The following is a 19728-nucleotide window of genomic DNA, read 5'->3' as shown; positions in this document are numbered from 1 at the left end:
GGATGTAGTCTGGTTGTTTTTTAAAATATTTTTAAATAATGTACTGTAGTAGGTCCCTGGAATAATATTGTAGTATGTGGAAACTAATGCAATTTGTAAAGGAAAAACAGTTGTTTTATTAAAATGGCAAAATAACACCCCCCCTCCCCAAAGATTAGGAAATTGTTTAGATTAGTTATTCCTATTCAGATCTGTTAAAGATACAGCTGAGATCTACCCAACATTCCAATGCATGGCATGGCCAGACTACCTCAGTAGCTTTACAAGAAAAAGTTCCTAAATGCTGTTTTTCATCTTCAGTAAGTAATACAATCCTTGAGACAGCACAGAATAAACAGGAAATACAAATGCACAGCACTTACATTTCATGAGAACTATAGTAAACACATTTTTCTACACTTAGAACAACTTAATTCTTCTTGGGATTTTTTTTTTTCAGAATGGGGGAAAGAAACCTAATTTTTTGTTTTCAGTCTGCTTAGTCTTTTGCTTCTCAAGTAACTTAAGTTGACACAGAAAGCAGAATTTCCAATTTGCCTAGTGGACATTCATACTAACAAATGTCAGTAATGTGACTGTTTAGTCTAAATGCAGTGTCATCCCGTCTTGCCAGTTGTCTGCTCTACTTGTATGAAAATGCTAAACATGACATCATATCACTAATAAGCCCCCTTAGTTGCCAGATATATTGGTGGTTTGAGTTTTTTAAGAAGATGGTACTCATAAAAATCAAGATCACTCTGTCACAGGAAATGTATTTATAGGAACTGCTTAAAGGCGTTCATAGAAAATCTGGTGCTATGTGTTTCTCTACATTCTTCTCAAAGAACAGAAAGACAATTTTTACAGGCATTGCTGGGGCGGGGGGGAAGGGATAAATAGTTTTGGCATCAGCGGAAAACATTTTCAAACCACCAACAGTGGTGGGTCTTTTAATGTCTTTGTGAAAAGGCATCAACCGCAATGATAGAGTTGTGGGAGTTTAGTGGGTGAGGCCAGTACCATAGCATTTCGGGGGGAAGAAAGTATTTATATATACACTTGACAAACAGATTTTTGTTTTTTATACAGCTGGCATTGTTCTGGCTCAGATTCTGCATTGTACAGTTCTTGATTTGGTGCCAGGCATCTTGCAGAGATTGTATATGCCATGCATTAATTGTTCAAAATGCCTCTCGAAAAGACCTTCGATTTCTTGGAGGTTTGCATGTCTTTCTTCAGTTTCTTGGAGCAAAGTATGGGTTGCTATTTGTTGCACAGGTTTTCTTTTGCAGACAAGACATAGTTCGAAATTCCTTTTTTTTCTCCCCTGGTGACAAGTCAATTACTTGTTTAAATTCAGTTTGAACTCTCTGAACTGAGAGCAGCCAGCGGAAGCAGGTCTTCCCTGGAAATAAACAAAAGAAGAAAAATAAAAATCATTCCAAAGCTTTCTGAATGTAAGTTATTGTGGGAAGAAGAGTATAGTTAGGCACAGGAATTATGAATATTATTGAAAAAAAATAAAACTGCCAGAAATGTAGGACCGGCAGAAGATATTTTCTGCAACTTGCCATTTTCTCAGTTAGGGCATTTTAGGAAAGTGTGTGCTTTCTTTTTGCCTTTAACTATTTTCTCATATTCATTTCCAATAACAAAATATTTTCCTTCATACTGTTAAAGACATAAGTTTCTTAAAATATGAACTATACATTTTTAAAAATACTAAAATAACAGCAAAATGGACAATGTCAAATGATAATTGAATTTTAATATAAGCCAATATTTGATAAAAATGCACTATATCACTTTTTCGTGATTTTTACGTAAATCTTGCTTTTTGATGTACTTGATTTGCATCTAAAATTCTATAAAGATTCAGCAACAGCACAGGAATTTTAATATTTATAATATAATCTGTTATTGACTATACCAGTTTACTGAGTAGCATGTCAAAAACAATGGAAGAACCAAAGCCATTGTTTGTATTTTTCACTAGGTATGCATGGTATTTAAGATGTGTACATTACCTGAAGGGGATTAAGTATAGTGCCACTTTCTAAATTTGATTTTCAGCATTACTTACTGTACATTTTCATGTCACTGGGATTTTAGTAAACAATTATTTGATCATTTGTCATACATTAAAGGTATATGGAAATGACAAAGAAGAATTTTTTGCAAATGAAATTGAAAACAGAAGTGGCAAAATTTTCTCTTAATGGTATTTTAAGATCACATCATTAGCTTCCACCATGCGCATGTGTTAAATCATACAGAGAAACCTATAATTATTGTAATTGCTCTTTTTGCGTTATACTAACAAGCTTCAAATCATCCCTCAAACTAGTTGTTTTGAAATAGTTATTTGTCAAGTCATCAAATCACAAAAGGTATATGATAATGAGTTTTTCTTGTTCATATTCTGCCTGCTATGATTTTTGTAAAGCTTTTCAACTCCATAAAGTTCTTAGATGAAGATGAATGCTCCATGATATCATTCCTGCTAATAGTGAAGGCCAAATAGTGTAATAATTCAATGAACTAAGCTTAATAATGGCAAGTAAGAACTTGTGAGTGGAGTAACAGTAGTGTAATTCTGTATACATTTCATAAAAGTTTTCTCTTTAAACAGAAAGGGGGAAAACCCACCACATCTTAGTTAGAGACCTTTAGATTTCCACCACTTTTGAGTGAAAATTGTAATAATTCAATCTGATATTTATAGCTCATCATTTGTATACAGAAAAAAAATGTCAGTGTTCAGTGTGCTGGAAATATTTAAATGCTTACATGTAGCATCATATGAAAATGTATTAATTAGTAACACTTAAAATGTTACTCTTAAGCATATTCTAACTATAGGAGTAGATTTAGCTGCAGCCAGCACTGGATTTGCAACTGTCTAAACAGCTTCTGCGTACAGGTACCTCAGATTCAGTGTTACAGTTAAAAAAAAAAAAAAATGTTTCCTATTTTCAGAACTGTGATTAAAAACTAAAATAACTTGAGAAAATGTGTCACTTTTTTCATCTTCGTGGTTTTCATAGAAGAGCAATCTGCTTATGCGATAAACTAATATACTTTTGAAAGCTTCCCGCTGATATCAAGAAAATGTAATGTTGCAAATAAGTAAGTATTTGAATTTTAACGTGAGCTGTGTTTATGGGTCTGAGAGGCATTCCTTTGACATTCTTAACAAACATAGTCCATACTTTTGAGTTTGCAGAAGTAGTTCCGGTATTTTTTATTTTTAAAGGATTTAATGCTTTACTGTTTGATTACAAAATTGCTATCATGGTCTGCTTACTTCCCTGCCACTGTGCATGGAAGAAACTTAAGTGATCTTAATTCTGCATATGCTCAATTGTGTTTAAATATTTTAAAATAAATAAAGACTGGGTGAAGATTAATTTTTTAATGTAACTTTATTTTGATTTGTAGCCTTTAACTATGTTTTGCATATGATGAGCATAAGTCAACTTCATCTGTTCATGTATGCCAGTTTGAACATTGTAATGGTGTTCTTTTTCTTTCAAGAAGAAATTATAAATAGTAGTATATTTTACTTAATTACTGATTGCTGGTAGACCTGGACAATTTTAATATGGTGTTGATATCCTAAAATAGTTTGTAGTTATATATTTTGTGTATTGGGCTGAGGTTTTACCAAAAGATCTAATAGCTGGTGCAGTCTTTAAATACCTTTCCAACTGATCTACAGGAAATTGTGCAGAAGAATTGTTTGTTTCCTGTTTCAGTATAAATCTGGTTTGCATTATAGTTGGTGTACTGTAAAATTGCCGTAGCACTTCAGAGACCTGGAGTTTGGTTATTTTGTACTAGCAGTTTGTTTTGAAAAGTGAATGCTATAGCATATATTGCCCAGTTTCATTCAGATACTACGATGTTCATTTGTCAAGGGCGCTCTTTTTTCCTTACCTTTTCCAGTAGCCTGCTAGCCTAAACAAATTTGAAACACAGTAACTGCTGCAGAATTCCTGCAGTATGACGATGTAAGATAGCATACAGCTGATCAACCTACAGACGTATCAGATGATAAAATACTGTGGGACGCTATTGTCTTTTTTGTCTAGTTACAAGATACCTGCTCAAAAGCGGCCTTGCTTTTGCACATTTTTGTCATTAAAATGATAGAAATTAAAACATTGATTTATCACAGAGATAATTTGTAAAGTATTTTGTCTCCCTCTTCTTCAAGCTATGTAACATTTTATAGAGCTCATAAATAGTTCTCTAGTACATTTGTTTATCCCTCTAGTTTTCTTGTTGAGACATACTGCATAGTATGGTGTAATATGATTTCACTGTGAATGTATTTCTTAGCTGTTTGGAAAAGGTTTTATTTATTTATTTGTTTGTGTATTTATTTATTTTTTAAGAAAAAATTCAACTAGCTGAGGTTGGTGTAAAACCACTGAAAGTTAGTTTCATGTCTTGGCTTCAGCAACATATTACCACTTATTTTAATATTTCAGCCCCAACATCCAGTCATGGGAATCCTAATGTAATTCTGCTGATGGTAACTTTATATGTTGTAAAAGGTCACGTTTAACTGCTATAACCTAATGTGAATCCAAAGTATTTAGGATTTGGAGAATGTACATATGTAAGAAGCCAATTTATTATTCAGTTGCTAAAAAAAGCCACTATTTCAGAACTGTAATAATTGTATTTAAAATAATGAATCATTCAGCTATCATTCAGTTTGTTTCGTTAAAAGAAATTCTCAAGCCACTTAAAAAGTTTTATATACATCTCCTAGGACATAAGCAGGTTAGTACATTATTACATTTAAACAGGTATTCCAAAATATAAAGCACCTTTACTTCTTACACAATCAGATATCAATTACAAGTTACACACAGCCGCAAGAATAGCTTTAGAGTGAGGGGGGGATGTTTCCCAAAAAACTCAGATAGTTATTGATTTTTCTCAAACAACTCATTTTTTTGAAATTGCATTATTTTTTCTGTTGCAAACTGCTCGAGAGAGTGTTATATTGATAGGGCTTGATCTAAGTCAACAGAACTTTTAACATTGACCTCACTGGGAGCAGGCTCAGACCCTCAGTCTTTTGGGATTTGCCCATTTGTGATGCTGATTGTCTGGTATTGCATGGCATAGATTTGTAACTAAATGCTGTCAGCTTTTAAAAAAGCAGCATGTTCATGTGAAATACAACATACAGATCAAAAATCTGATGTCTAGATTTGTGATTGTTAAGAGTGTTTATATATATATATATAAAATATAGAAAAATTATGCATATATATATATATGCAGAATTTTTCTACCCAAGTTCTGATTTCTTTTTTGTAAGGGACTTAGTGTGACCTATAAAATTAATAGTAAAAGAAAAGTTTAAATAGAGGAAATTTCATATACCTGCACCATTTTATTAGGCGTCTGAACAGAAATGGGACTGGTATAAAGAATACATATGTGCAAGATCAAAATGTTCTCTTAAAAAAGTGCACTGCTCTTGTAATGAATAGAGTACAGATAGAAGAAGAGTGGGCTAAAATGCTGAGATAGCAGGGAACTGAGCTTGGTGGTGTCTCAGTTCAGATACGACTAGAAAAATGTAGTCTTTGCCTGTCATTCTCAAGAGACCAAGGGCTGAGCTCTCATGGAGACCAAATTACATTCATCCTGAGAGAGGGCATGGCTGAAGTAATTGGTGGGGCAGTGTGGGGAAAGTTACATTCCAGCTGCTTCCACTGTAGCTGACCTGCAAATGAAAAGAGGATGTTAACATTCTAGATTAACATTTAACTTGGCTTTTTCACCTCTCCAGACATAAGGGTGAGAATGATAGAGTAGTGAGAAATGTACTCCAGTAGTAACTCTGATCAAATGGAAGTATCTATATTAAAAACAAAACTTGCTGATTTAAAACCAGTTCTGCACTTGCTAAGTACCTTTCTGTAATTACAGTTAGAATAGTTTATCCCCCTGTCTAGTGAATCCTCATTATTAAATTCTGTTATTAGACTTGTACTTTGGATTTCTTCTTCCTTTAAGTCTGTTATAACACCCATCACCATTAATAAAAGCCATATAATGCAAATTCCTCCACCCTCAAGGACAACCTAATAGGAAAGGTCTTCTGCGCGGTATCTATTCTATTTTAAAGAGAATAATGCCGAATTGCTCAATAGCTGTTCTAATGAATAAAATAAACCAAATTGATGTAACATGCATATTTAAACCCATCCAGTTAAGTACTGACACGATTAAAATAATCAAATGTATTACTTTAAAAATTAAAAAGGATAAGTTCTGCACCCCATTATTTTATTGACTTTTAAATATAAATTACTGAAATGTTTACATTCCTAATGGCATTATTAAGCTACACTGACAAATCAGAGGGAAAAAGTTGATTGCCCAGCATATTATTATTACTGCACCTGTTATTACAATTCAGCTAGATGAGGAGCAATGTACAGTATGGGGATGAATGCTATTTCCTTTTTGTAAGTGATAGAATGAATGGAACGACACATAAATGTATTTAAAGTGTAGTTTTACTTTGTGATGCCTAATGTTTGTATTCATGTGATTAAAAGGCTTCCATAAATTTTATGCAACCTAGAAATAAATATGCACATACAGGGACAAGTGATACTTTCCGATAGCTGCTGCATAAGATCTCATTAAGCAAAATGCAGTCTATATGCATGGACAGATTTTGAATACAGGTTTAACAATTCCAAATCTTTGTCATATGATTTCAAGCTATGGAATGAATGTGCACTTCACGTTATAATGTGTGGTGGAGAGGAGTTTCCATATGTTTTTTAAAAGATTTTTTTATTATTATCACCATGAAACAAAGGTTAGGTAAGAATTTCGCTAAGTTAAATTAAAACAAATATAATAAAATTATTTGCAAATGCTATATTTATAAAATTTGTATAAAAAATATAGCTGCGTGCATTCCCTTCACTCCCCACTTTGGTCTTTGTTATTTTTCCGAGATGTGAGCCTGCTTATATCTCGCTTTGATGCCATAATGCATCCTATTACACTGGAGTAGATGCTTGCTTGCTAATCCAGGATTGCCAGCAGTACTTGGTGAATCCATTACCATCAGTGGACTTCACACAGTGAGACTGCAACTCCCAGCACAAAAAAGTTAAATATTTTTTCTTTTTTGTTTCTATTTTTTTAGATCAGGATCGTCACCATGTTTTACAGCCTTTAACTTAATGTTTGGGATTGGAGAGGTGGGAGAGGGGGTTCCATTACTGATTTATCCTTAAATGTAAATCTGGTTCCACAAGAATATCTAAAGAGTTTGAGTCATGGAAGAAATGGTTAAGTTTATGCACTCTTGTAAGTAGTATTTGTATGAGCTGCTTAGACAATTTCAGATTTTGTTTTACACAATGATTTGAATTTTTAGTATTCTAACACCTGATACATATCACATATCCCACACATGTCCCCTCTGGCTACAAAGCAAAATGTTTACATAAATGAATTCTCCATTTTTGTAGCAACTATTTAACTCAAGGCTTTTCAGAGTTAATGCTATTTCCATAATTAAAAATACTCTCCAGCTACGATAGAAGTGAATCAAAGAAACAGAACATTTTATCTGTTGCCATTTTAAACCTTTCACATACCTTGTGTAGAAAAATAAATTCCGTGCATTCACAAATGTCATAGCATAGCTAAATGCTGAAACCTGTTATTAAATATCTATACACTGCTAGTGCCAGTCATATTGAAAGTTTAGTTGGCAGAGAGGATAATATGTACAGATCAGTCATGTTTTCATTTTGTTACGTTTGCAACATATCCTTGCATGTTCAAATTAGTTATTTTCAAATCCTGACAGCTGTGATCTTTAAAGTGATCACAGGTGTTGTGATGTAGAATTGATTTTTCTATTAACACCTGAAAAAGAGACCTGTGTAGTAATAAAAACTTAAATAAGATAACTGTAAGATGATACATACTGATTTGGTTTGGTAATCCCATTTCCCAGCAGTTGTTCTGTATATAATGAAATAAAACAAAGCTATTACTTGACTGGAACTGTCAAAAGTGCACATGTAATTCTAAAATACCTTACAACAGGAAATACTGAAATATAATAAATAAGCCATTTTGATTTTACCTTACTAAGATACCTTTGCTAATGTGGTATTGCTCAAACTACAGTTTATGAAATCGAATTAACTCAATATAAGACCTATCTTGCAACTCTATGGATGCTATAGTTAATCATTGATTCCATTAAAAAAAATGTCTATAGCAAATTATAGCTCAGCCATAAAAATTGTCTCCAGGATAAAACTGTACATGCAAGTTTTTATCCTGGAAGCAAAAACTAACTAGTTTGCTTTCTTTAAATAAATGTTTTACATGTTTCACCATTTTAGTGACCAAGGAGTTTTGGGGTTTTTTTTAAAATAGAAGTTCAGGAGCATAAGATACTTTTTATACTCAACTACTTCAAACAGAGTTTTGATTTAAAGTAATTGGTCTCAATTCGGCTCTGAGCTCTGCCCTGCAATTATCAAAAATTTCTCTTGACTTAACTGTCAGAGAGTCTGGCAACAGCCTTCACTATAAATACTAGTCCACCTGGGTTCTTCTGTCTTTCAAAATGTGGTGTATCCCCTGCATATAGATATTGGATCTAAAAGATACGGGGCATGATATGTCCAGACAGATTTAGCCAAATGTATAAGCCAAATGTACAAGTTGTTCATATTCTACCATCTGAAATAAGTAAACCCTTGTGTTAATATAGAATGCTTGATCTCGCTCCCATTGAAATGTTTGGGAGTTTTGACATCCATTTCAATGTGGACAGAATGACGCCCTGCGAGAGTAAGTTACTGTCAACCTATTGTGTACCTCAGCAGTGAAAAGTGTCTAAGAAATACATAAGATAGAAATACGGAAGAGAAAAGTGTGTGAGAGCCTGCACAGAGTCATAATCCATAGGCAGCTAACCAGCTGCATCTTTGGCAAGTCCAAATCCATGGTCCCTCTCTTGACCAAATGATGTCTGTGTGAATGAGCTTTCAGTTAACAATTATTTTTTGTGGTCTCCATGACATCATTGGAACACATGTAAGACCGGGATTCATTTCTGCTTTAGAAGTCTAATGAAGGCTGTCAGTTGTTCAAAAGTTTCCTTTGACCAACAAGATTTCTCATGCAGTATGGTCTTGTGAACTACAGGACAATGTTTTGCTTATGAGTACAGAACAAAAGAACATACCCCACACCTAAACCTGCAGAGATAGTCCTCGTTAATTAAAATGTATCAAAATGCAGTTGCCATTTAATCCTACGTGCTGGTATATGTTATGTCCATTGAAGAAAGACTGCTGATTCCACCAGAGCCAAGATGGGCACCTTGCAGGGGAAAATAAAATCACATAGTTATAGATATTTTAAACAGTTATTCACGGATCATTTCTGGCAGAAGCCTGATTCTGAATATCCCTCCAACAGCCTAAACCACACACAAAGATCTGTAAAAATCAAAAGGCAGAATGTGGTATATGTTCTGCTGCGCTGATTGCGCACAGAGATATGCCAATATTTTGAGGTTACATGTGCAGATCTTCAAAAGATCTCAACTAATGCCTTAATTGGGTGAGTTGTTAATCCATGGTATGGTAAATGCTTTTGGTACTTTATTTATAGCACTATCTCATTTTTCATAGGAATTTTACGATTGTCTAAAAAAGAAGGAATAAATAAGACCAAAGCATGTCAATGCTAGTCAGATCTTCCTGCTGCTAAGACGGGAACTCTGTGCGTGCTCCCTGAGGTGGCCATGACGGCAACGGTTTAGTAGCGCAGGCTCCATCAGGTGGGAAGAGTGGACAGGTCCTGATAACAGCAGCACTGCTGCTCTCACGGCTGACGCAGGGTGCATTAAAATAATTCCATGCCAGAAGAATACGCTTTTTAAAACAGTCTAAATTCTTATTTACACAATAGATTGCAGTAGGCCTCAAGGAGCTGTTATTGTCTGTCAAGTTAAAAAGTGTTTTTCAAATGTATTGACTATTTATTTCCACAGTAGTTTGGAATGGTTCCAAAGGATACGTTAGGGTTTATGGAATCAGTAATCTGCATTGCTAAATATCCTTTACCTTGTATTTAAAGAGTGTGAATGTTAATATGTGACTGTCGTGTAGTACTGACTCAGGCTTACGTCCATACATGCACACAGTCACACAGCACACTTCTATGAAGTCTCATTTCTTTCTTTCTTTCTTTGAAACTACTATTTACAAGAGAAAGGAAGGAAATTAATTTTTAAAACTACTATTCAGTAACATATAGGCTGGGATCCTGCAAATATATACACACTCATAATGGTGGTAATACTCACATGCTTAAAGTTAAGCATGTGCATGAGAGTTTGCTGGATTGGAATCTGAGGGTATTACCCACAATAGTAAAAAGCAAGATTAAAATACAGATTTTAATGTGTGTATTTATCAGTGCAGGTATGAGAACAACTTAGGGCCTGTGTTTTGAAAATTTTGACCCATGATGATACTTCAGAAAAATTGTGTGTTTTAATATTCAGATTCATGTTTGTTTACATTGCTCACTTGTCAAAATGCTCCATTCAGCCATAAGAGCCACTCTTTTTTATAAATATATTCCTTAAATTAGTTTAAAAAACTATGTAGGATGCAATTCCCCTCAATGCAGAGGCCCTGTACACAACATAGCCCCTTAATATGAGGAGTTATATAATGTAAGGCCTTTTATGTGCCATCTACACTGTGGTGAATTTCTCACAGGGCTTAAAGAAAAGGAGTACTTGTGGCACCTTAGAGACTAACCGATTTATTTGAGCATAAGCACTGCATCCGATGAAATGAGCTGTAGCTCACGAAAGCTTATGCTCAAATAAATTGGTTAGTCTCTAAGGTGCCACAAGTCCTCCTTTTCTTTTTGCGAATACAGACTAACACGGCTGTTACTCTGAAACCTGTCATAGGGCTTAATCATTCATTACTGAAATCAATGGGAGTTTTAACATTTGCTTCAGTGGGAGCAGGAGCAGGCCCTTCAAGCTCACTTCTTCAGTCTTTACTCACTTAGGCCTGATCCTACAAATACTTATGCTCATATCCTATTAATGCCAATGGGACCATGGATATCACATTAGTAAGAGCTGCAGGGCTAGAGCCTTAATCTGTGATTAGAGATATTTAGTTTTTCCAAATCATTATAGCTTTCGAGCACAAAGAAAGCTCCGCTATCACTGTAATGGTGGCGTCAGAAAGAACTTCTTTAAGAGGAAAGACCAGTGGAATAAGTTATATTGAATGATTTTCATTCTTTCATTTACTATAAATAAAGTAATATATGCAGTGTTTTGGGTTTTGGTTTTGGTTTTTAATTAAAATTTAGCAATTGTAAATGCGAGTGTTCTTCATTGTGTTTACTTACTAATTAAATAGTATGCATCCTCTTTATACAGATTTATTTCAATATTAGGTATTTCAGAAGAGACGTTTTTTAATCTGGTGATACCCATTTGCTGTAGCTAGGGAGTAACTTGTTTTCTAAACAGTTCCTTCACAGATGTGCTGGAGACACAGTTTTAAAAGTATTGTTGTGTCAAAGTATGAAGTTGGTTCATAATAGTGTTTACTCCAAGTTACTTATTAGTCCCCCTAATGACTACTTTATTAGAATAGAAAAGGAGTACTTGTGGCACCTTAGAGACTAACCAATTTATTTGAGGTGCCACAAGTACTCCTTTTCTTTTTGCGAATACAGACTAACACGGCTGTTACTCTGAAACCTTTATTAGAATAGAATACCTTTGGTTTGGCCTGTGGCTCTTTACTAACAAGCTGATCTTTCATTGCTGGTGACAGTCATGTATTCAAATGCATCTTGTAATTTTTAGTTAATATAGTCATATTTGCATAAATGGTTACATTTTTAAAGCATGAGCTTGCATTCTATACCTGTCTTGTTTATCAGCTCAACTGAGTGCAGATTCTTGGTAAGACTGAACATTGTGAGCATCGGGAGATAACAGTGTCGCAAACTGGCAGATGCTTTATCCTTGGGCTCACGATGGTGTGCACAAACCACCATTTTTTTCCCTGTAATAATTATGGTGTTAAGAGGCATTTGCGTTGTGTGCTCTCTTTCAGCTTGCACCGTGTTTGGTTCCTGTTATGCAAATACTGCTTTAAACTTAGAAATGGCAATTTGCATTAATATTTTGGTTTCATATAGCTAGCTATTGCATTGCAAAAACAAGTGCATTTTAATGAGCATTGGCAGAATGTTAAAAAAAGATATGGTATTCATTAAATTCTATTGTATGAAATGCAGTAGTTGGTTGCCAGAAATCGTTAGGATAAAATGTAATGCATGTTGAGGCCACAAGTATAGCCCTCATCAAAGAGTGCTGTGACCTTATGGAATTGTAAATCTAACAGTGTTGTTCACTGCATAGAGCAAAATGCTTTATATTATATATAAATATGTATTATATATATATAAAGTAGGAACACTGTGAACTATTAAAATTTTTTAATCCTTATTTTCTTCTCCTGCACACACACATACATTCTTTTTTTTTCTTTTCAATTATGTGCTCTAAGCAGACTAAAGCTGCAGAGCATTTGGTTCCTTGAGTTTGTTAATTGATGCTGCATACTTCATAAAAATATAAACACTGAATTGCAAAACAATATTTTCTTATTCTGTGCATTTCAAAGCAGAAGTTTTGCAATGGACTTGTCATCTGGTGTGGTGGCGATTTCCTACTGCATACTTGTATCAGAATCATGCATGAATAATCAGCTCTGCCATGTTGAATAGCCATAATATACATATATCAGTACAATTTCCCATTAGTATTTTCTGATCATTTGGAATCTTCATGGAGATGTCACATTTTTTGTGTTTGTCTTAATTATACAGGGTGGGGTTTGTTTGTTTGTTTTTTGTTTGTTTGGGTTTTTTTGAGTTGCTGCAGTATTTTGTTTCATTCTTTCACTTTCCCCAGAATGAGAGTTCCAAGTCTTTGAAAATTTTCCTGATTTTGTATCTGTTCTGTTTTTGTCAAGAAGACTGGAAATTTAGAACTCTTCCTGGTGTAATGCCACATATAAAAGCCACTTTTTAAAGCAACCCTTTGTAATCCAATAGGGTAGTTTATTGTCATTCAGAGAGAGACAGTTATACCTGCAAGGTATACCTACTTCACCAGATGAAAAATCAAAGCAACTTGGAAAAGTTAACCATCCTCTCACTTGATTTTGATGAACACTCTGGCATATTAATGTTGGACCTGCTTTCAACACTGATATTTGAATGGCTGCTTTCCTATAAGCTTGCTAAAGGGAGACTGGGACAGGGTTAAATGAACTCTTTTCTTCATTACTCAGAAGTGATATAGACTTTCTTGGGGGCTAATGTAGTTTAATTAGTGGTCAATTAAAACTGAACGTTGTTGAATTGAAGTTCTTTGATCAAAATCCCTGGCATGGTCTTTCTTTCTTTAACTAGCCACCATCTTGAATTCATTTGGAATCAGTAGTGTAAACAAGTTCAAAACTGGTTCTTTTATAAGAAGTCTGCAGGCTCGTATAGCTGCATTTTTTTTTAATTTTTTTTTTACTTCTGTAGGCGGCAATTCAAAGCAGTGTTAAATGGAAACAGTGCTACACCCTAAAAAGCATGCACTTTTATTAAAATGTTGCATTAATTAATCAGAATACAGTAACTGCTCTGGCCCCATTTCTAGTCAGAAACTAAAGTTCTTCTCTGGTATTAAATTTTATTTTTCTCTGCAATACATTTTGTTTTATTTTCAGCCTGCAGTTGTTCAAAATGTTTTCAGTAGCATCATAATCAACAAGCAAACAAGCATAAACTATCAGGCAGGAGCAAAAAGAGACAAGTGTCAGAACCTGAGAAGTGGATGGGCAGGCCTAGTGGTTGAAGCTGCAGCAGTCAGGCCAGGGACCAGAGCCAGGGGTCAGAGCAGGAATCAGGAACCAAGAGCAGGGTCAGAACAAGGCTGGAATAGGAACAGGCTGAGGCTGGAGAAGGCTGTGAAAACCATTGAGAAGGAGGGGATACTTCCAACAAGATAGCCACACTGAGCAGACTAGAGTGGTTGCTCATGTTGGGAACCTATATCCCTAGACTTGGGGTCACCTGGTCAGACACTCACCTGAGGATAGGGTGAGCTCTGGTTGATTGACATGGAGCCCCCAGGTAAGCAGGCTGAGGGATGACTCATCAGGCTCCTCAACACTTATCAGGCTCAGGCTGAGAGAGCACTCATCAGGCTCAGAGATGACTTATTACCAAATGTGCTTAAAATATATAGTACAATGACATGTAACAAAAAACTGTACTCTTAATGAAAACTATTGCGGATTTTGTTTTGTAATAAGCTGATTTGATATGACAGCATTTGTTACTTTTGCTTATGTTATCATTTTAATAAGGGGTCTTTTTAAAGGGACCCTGTTAGATCAAGTTATGCCCAAAATCTGCAAGGTTCAAATGATCAGTGGACATAAAAAAAATTAATAAATACCGTTTGTTGTTCTGGTTTTCAACATTGCTCTGGTGTGCTTGCACCCCAGCCATCACAGCATAAAGTTTAAAATGGCAGAAGTGATACTGATTTGAAAAAATAATGAAATTGCCCATTCATTTTTAAAAGTCCAACCAAACTGAAAATGAAAATGGTAAACAGTTTATAGAGTATCAGAGGGGTAGCAGTGTTAGTCTGGATCTGTAAAAGCGGCAAAGAGTCTTGTGGCACCTTATAGACTAACAGACGTATTGGAGCATAAGCATCCGACAAAGTGGGTATTCGCTTATGTTCCAATACATCTGTTAGTCTATAAGGTGCCACAGGACTCCTTGCTAGTTTTAAGAGTGAAATGTACATTAGATTTTCAAGCTACTTTCCATTTTAATAATCTAAATTGTCATTAATGACACAGGTGAAGTAATTTCCCCCTCAAAATATATTATTTTAATATGTGTTTTCCCTTAAATCAATTTTTTGGGGGTAAAATGTTCATATTTTTATAGAATCTGAGCCACTGTTAAAATTCTTTGAGAAAATTTTCTGGCCTGGAACCACTAACATTATAGGAAAGTTATGGGAGATATATAGTGACTCTAGCTGTGTGAATAATGCAGTGTTTTGGTTCACTGGCGGTTCTGAAAAATGGAAACATTTTTTGTTGGTTTAGACTTGCTGGGGCCTGGGGCTGAAGCCGAAGCCCGAGCCCCACAACCCGTGTCTGAAGCCAAAGCCCAAGGGCTTTGGCTTTGGCCATAGGTGATGGGGCTCAGGTTACAGGCCCTCCCACCCAGGTTGGCGAGGCTGGGGCTTTGGCCCCCACATCTGGGATGGTGGGACTGGGGCAGGCTCAAGCTTTGGTTTCCCCCCTCTCCCCGTCGTGTAGTAATTTTTGTTGTCAGAAGGGGGGTCACGGTGCAATGAAGTTTGAGAACCCCTGGACTAGATTAGTCACAAAACCACTGGAGAAAATGCAGCCTGTGCACCCCTTATACCCAGTAGCCTAGTGGTTATGGCACTCATGTGAAAGAGCCAGGTGTGAAGCCCCACTCCAGCTCAGATCTCCTTCCTCCCAGGGAGGTGCCCTAACAATCAGGATCTAAGCTATTCTGTTGTTGGGCTGTCTCAGTTTGGGCTGTCTCAAGTGCTCTTGTTGAAGCTTTCCCACTTTGTATAAATAATTAAATAGTCATCAAAGCAGAGACTTGAAACCGGGTCTTCCCCCAGTCCCTCCAGGACAGTGCTCTAATAGCTACTTGGGAGGGGTTTGCTCTTAGGGCTTGTCTACACGGTGCCACAGTCCGTACTACAGGGTCCGATCTGTAGAGCACTCTAGAATGTGCTCTCACTGCCCCACTTAGACCCTGCTGGTGAGAACTAAAACGTAATTGGTTCACATTAAACATAAGCAGAGTCTGCATGGGGCAGTTAGAGCACAATAGTTCAGATTACTCTACAAGTCACACCCCTGTATCTGGACTGTGGTGCTGTGTAGATAAATCCCTAATCTCTCCTGTTTAAACTGTTCCACTTTGTGTAAAATAGTTGAATAGTCATTGAGCCAGGGATAGAATAACTCCATAGCTCAGCTATTGGAGCACTCACCTGGGTTCCCTGCTCCAATGACTATTTAATTACTTATAGGAGCTTCAACAGGAGCGTTTACCTCCTCAGAAGAGCCTATCTCCTGGCTCTTGAGGCATTGACCTGATGGGAGAGAAGACCTAGATTTTATGTCCCTGCTCCAGAGTTGGGATTTGAATCTGGGTTTCCTGCAGTTAAGCCCTAAGCACTGGGCTACTGGACACCATCTCCTCCTCCTTTAGTGGTTTTGTGAACGGCACATATGTTCCCCTTGTGAACCTAGCTCAGAAAATTATTTTTTGGCTGAAACCATTTGACAAATTCAACTTGAATTTGCAAATGGTTTCAATCAACCTAAAACATCTCCCCCCCCCCCCCCCCCCCCAGGTTTGGTTATTAAACTATTGCTCTGAAAAATTTAACCCACCTCTAATAGTCCCTTTTAATTTTTTAGGGATATGGTCTTCTATATATGTTCATTATATGCAGATGCTCCTAGAATTAAAGTTGCTAGCTTTTAAAACCTAGTCCTAGCCAAGATTAAAACGTCTATTTAAATCGAAGTTCCAGATTCTGCTATGTTAGACCATGGTCTTCTATATATGTTCATTATATGCAGATGCTCCTAGAATTAAAGTTGCTAGCTTTTAAAACCTAGTCCTAGCCAAGATTAAAACGTCTATTTAAATCAAAGTTCCAGATTCTGCTATGTTAGACCATTCTAATATTACTTCAAACTTATAAGGTCAATTTTAAAACATGTGCATGTGCTGTTTTGTATGCCTAATTTGTGTGCACAGTTACAGTGATTGCAGACCTAAATCAGGTATTTTTGCATACAAATGACCACTTAGATGCATAGATGGCATAGTTGCGTGCACAAGTACTTGAATTACATGTAGTCATAATAATGGGTCAAACAAAACAGTGTGTGTGCGTGTTTGGAAATCAGATCCCTAGAGTTTCTTTTTTAAACGCTAACAAACGAATCCTTACTACTACAGCTGTGTGGAACTCAGCATATTGACTGTTGGGGGTTGCAGAAGTATTTTGTTCAATTTTGATCTGCCTTTGTTCACACGACAGAGTTTCACTTTGAGTCAAATTCAAATGATCCAAAATCTGAAAGTGAAACCCAGTTAAAACTGCCGAGTTTCCTGTACTTTTGCATGAACACTATGCAGATTCCACGTGGTTTTGACACAGAACCATTAATCAGTCCAGATTTTCTGAAAACTTATTCCAGGTTAGCTCAAAAAATAAAAACCTTTTTCCAAAGCTAGGCTCTGATCCTGCAAGGTGCTCCACATGCCCAAATCCATCTGCCTTTGAGAACCTCATTGCAGGATAGGGGCCCTGGTCTGAGTTTCAAGTTTAATTAATCCCCACGCCTGATGAGTTTCATGTAGTTTGAGGTTTTGTTGTATACATTGAGCACAACTTTACTCACAATGCCCCTGCAAAGTAATTACCATACCCATTGTAAGTATTAATCCCCTTTTAGATAGGTAAACATAGACATGACTTGCCCAAGGTCATATATTCACTTAGTAACTGAGCTGGGAGTAGAATCCAAGCACTCATGTTCCTATTTCTCCATTCTAGCCACTAGCTCACATTCCCTAATGCATTTACCTTGTCTTTTCGGTCAAAATATTTTATAATGCAAATCTCCTGCTGGAAATAATAATAAAGAGGTTTAAACAAATGACTTGCATATTTCCTAACTGCCTCTGCCCTGCTCTGGGCTTTAATTGTAGGAAGGACTAAGGAAATTTCATCGGGGTGATGACATGAGCAGATTTTCTTTCTCTCTTTGAATGATGGCATTTTAAACTTTTAATCCCTTTTATCAAAAACTGGGTGAAAGTCATAGTCCTAAACAATAATTAAAATAAAATTTCCATCTCTTGACAGAGAGAAAAATTGTTTATAGTAAATGTGCTTTTCAGCCTTCTCTCATGCCTTCTCCCAAAAGAGCTGATTAGGATGTAATAATTGGGGATGATAGCGGGAGGAAGACGACAATTCCATTTAATTAAAGATAATTTATTTTACTTTAACTTGGTGATGTCCCACATGAATAAGAGTAGATTTAGCAGATAGATTTATTAATGGGTACTGACATCTCAGCTGACATAAAAAGCAAACATTTTCTTTCCTCATTGTTTTTATTGTGTCTCGGCACCTGAAACTGCTGTCACCCTATTTCTCTTCTGTTCCGTGGAGATGAAGACATTACAATTCACGATTCACTACTTGAGACAGGCCTGAGACGCTGAGTTTGAATCAGAATCCAGACCTCCCCAAAAATCAGGTGGAAGGGATTGGATCTGGTGCTCCAGTTTGGACCCATCTGTGTTCACCTTCGGAAGGTACTTTCAGTCTAAGCTGGTTAACCATTGTCAGTTGCTGCCATAAACTCTAGTCATCTGGTTCAAGGCTGAGGGCTGAACTGAAACTTATCTTAAAACTTAGTTTACAGAGCCATTGAAACCTCTGCAGGGAAGTATCAATGTAAATCTTCCTGCGCGCAAGGGGGGATTATCACAAGGGAAGGCAGAACACTGAGCCTGTGGAGATCCATTAAAGTCAGTGGGGCTCGGCATGTGTACAGAGGTCTGTCTCCCTGTGTGGATCTGATTGCAGGATAGGAGTCTTAGGCAGTGGATACGCTATGGAGCTTACAGCCGCATAGCTGCACTGAGGCAGCTGTGCCACTGTAGCGCTGCTAGTTCAGATGCTCTAAACCGACAGGAGAGAGCTCTCCCGTCGACTGAATTACGGTAGCCCCTGTGAGCAGCGGTAGCTGTCAGTGGGAGAAGCTTTCCCACCAACAAAGCGCTGTCCACCCAGCGCTGAGGTTGGTGTAACTTTACGTCGCTTAGGGGGGTAGCTTATTCACTCCCCTGAGCGATATAATTTATACCAACGCAAGCTGTAGTGTGTACATAGCCTTAGTAACAAGTTAGGTGTCTATAGGAGCCTCACTAGGGGATGCTGCTGAGTGCTTTAGCTAAATCAGCACATACCCTGACTTCACCCTTCTCCTAACCAGCATTGCCACTTCTGGGCCGTGCTGGTCTCCTGTAGCCATCCGCGTACCTGAGAGATTTAGGCTGCTTCATGCTGCCACAGCCTCCTCCACTGGTGGACCTTCTCCTGCCTAGGAGCTTTTACACTGATATCAGTGGAAGCTAGAGCAAATCAAGGCTGAATAGCCGTACGTCTCGAGTCAGTTCTTTGGGGTTCACGCATGTCAGTTCCATTGTTTTATCATTAGTTTATATTCTCTGGGCCATTGACTTCAGTGGAGCTACACTGATTTACAGTAGGTGAGAATCTGGCCCTCTGACGTTTAGAGGATATAAAACATAATTTGTAGGAATTTCTTGGGATTTTTTTAGGCAAATAGATAAGCTCTAATTTACGAGTTGTATATTCTTCAGGCCACTTGGTCATGCTGTGCTAGGTAGATAATGACCAGTGCCACTGGAAAATTGCAGGATTAAGGCTCATTTCTTTCAGAGAAATTTGGGAGGAAAATGTGGTCAGATGTCTGA

General features: G+C 36.7%; 1 protein-coding gene across 5 annotated transcripts in view; it reads left to right on the top strand.

Annotated features, from left to right (window-relative positions):
• The window catches only part of TCF4 (transcription factor 4), a 316697-nt gene that overhangs the window by 228510 nt on the left and 68459 nt on the right, over positions 1-19728 (top strand). The window contains exon 1 of one of the 5 annotated variants that reach the window (XM_077816692.1): positions 2992-3111. The exons of the other annotated variants lie outside the window; for them this stretch is intronic. The gene's annotated coding sequence lies outside the window, so the exon portion shown is untranslated. Of the gene's footprint in view, positions 1-2991; positions 3112-19728 lie in introns of those variants that run through there. 5 annotated transcript variants of the gene reach the window in all.

The sequence above is a fragment of the Eretmochelys imbricata genome, chromosome 5 (genome assembly GCF_965152235.1).
Source record: "Eretmochelys imbricata isolate rEreImb1 chromosome 5, rEreImb1.hap1, whole genome shotgun sequence".
NCBI classification, from domain to species: Eukaryota; Metazoa; Chordata; order Testudines; family Cheloniidae; genus Eretmochelys; species Eretmochelys imbricata.
Note: the sequence above shows the minus strand (reverse complement) of the source record. Positions and strands in the feature narration are given on the sequence as shown.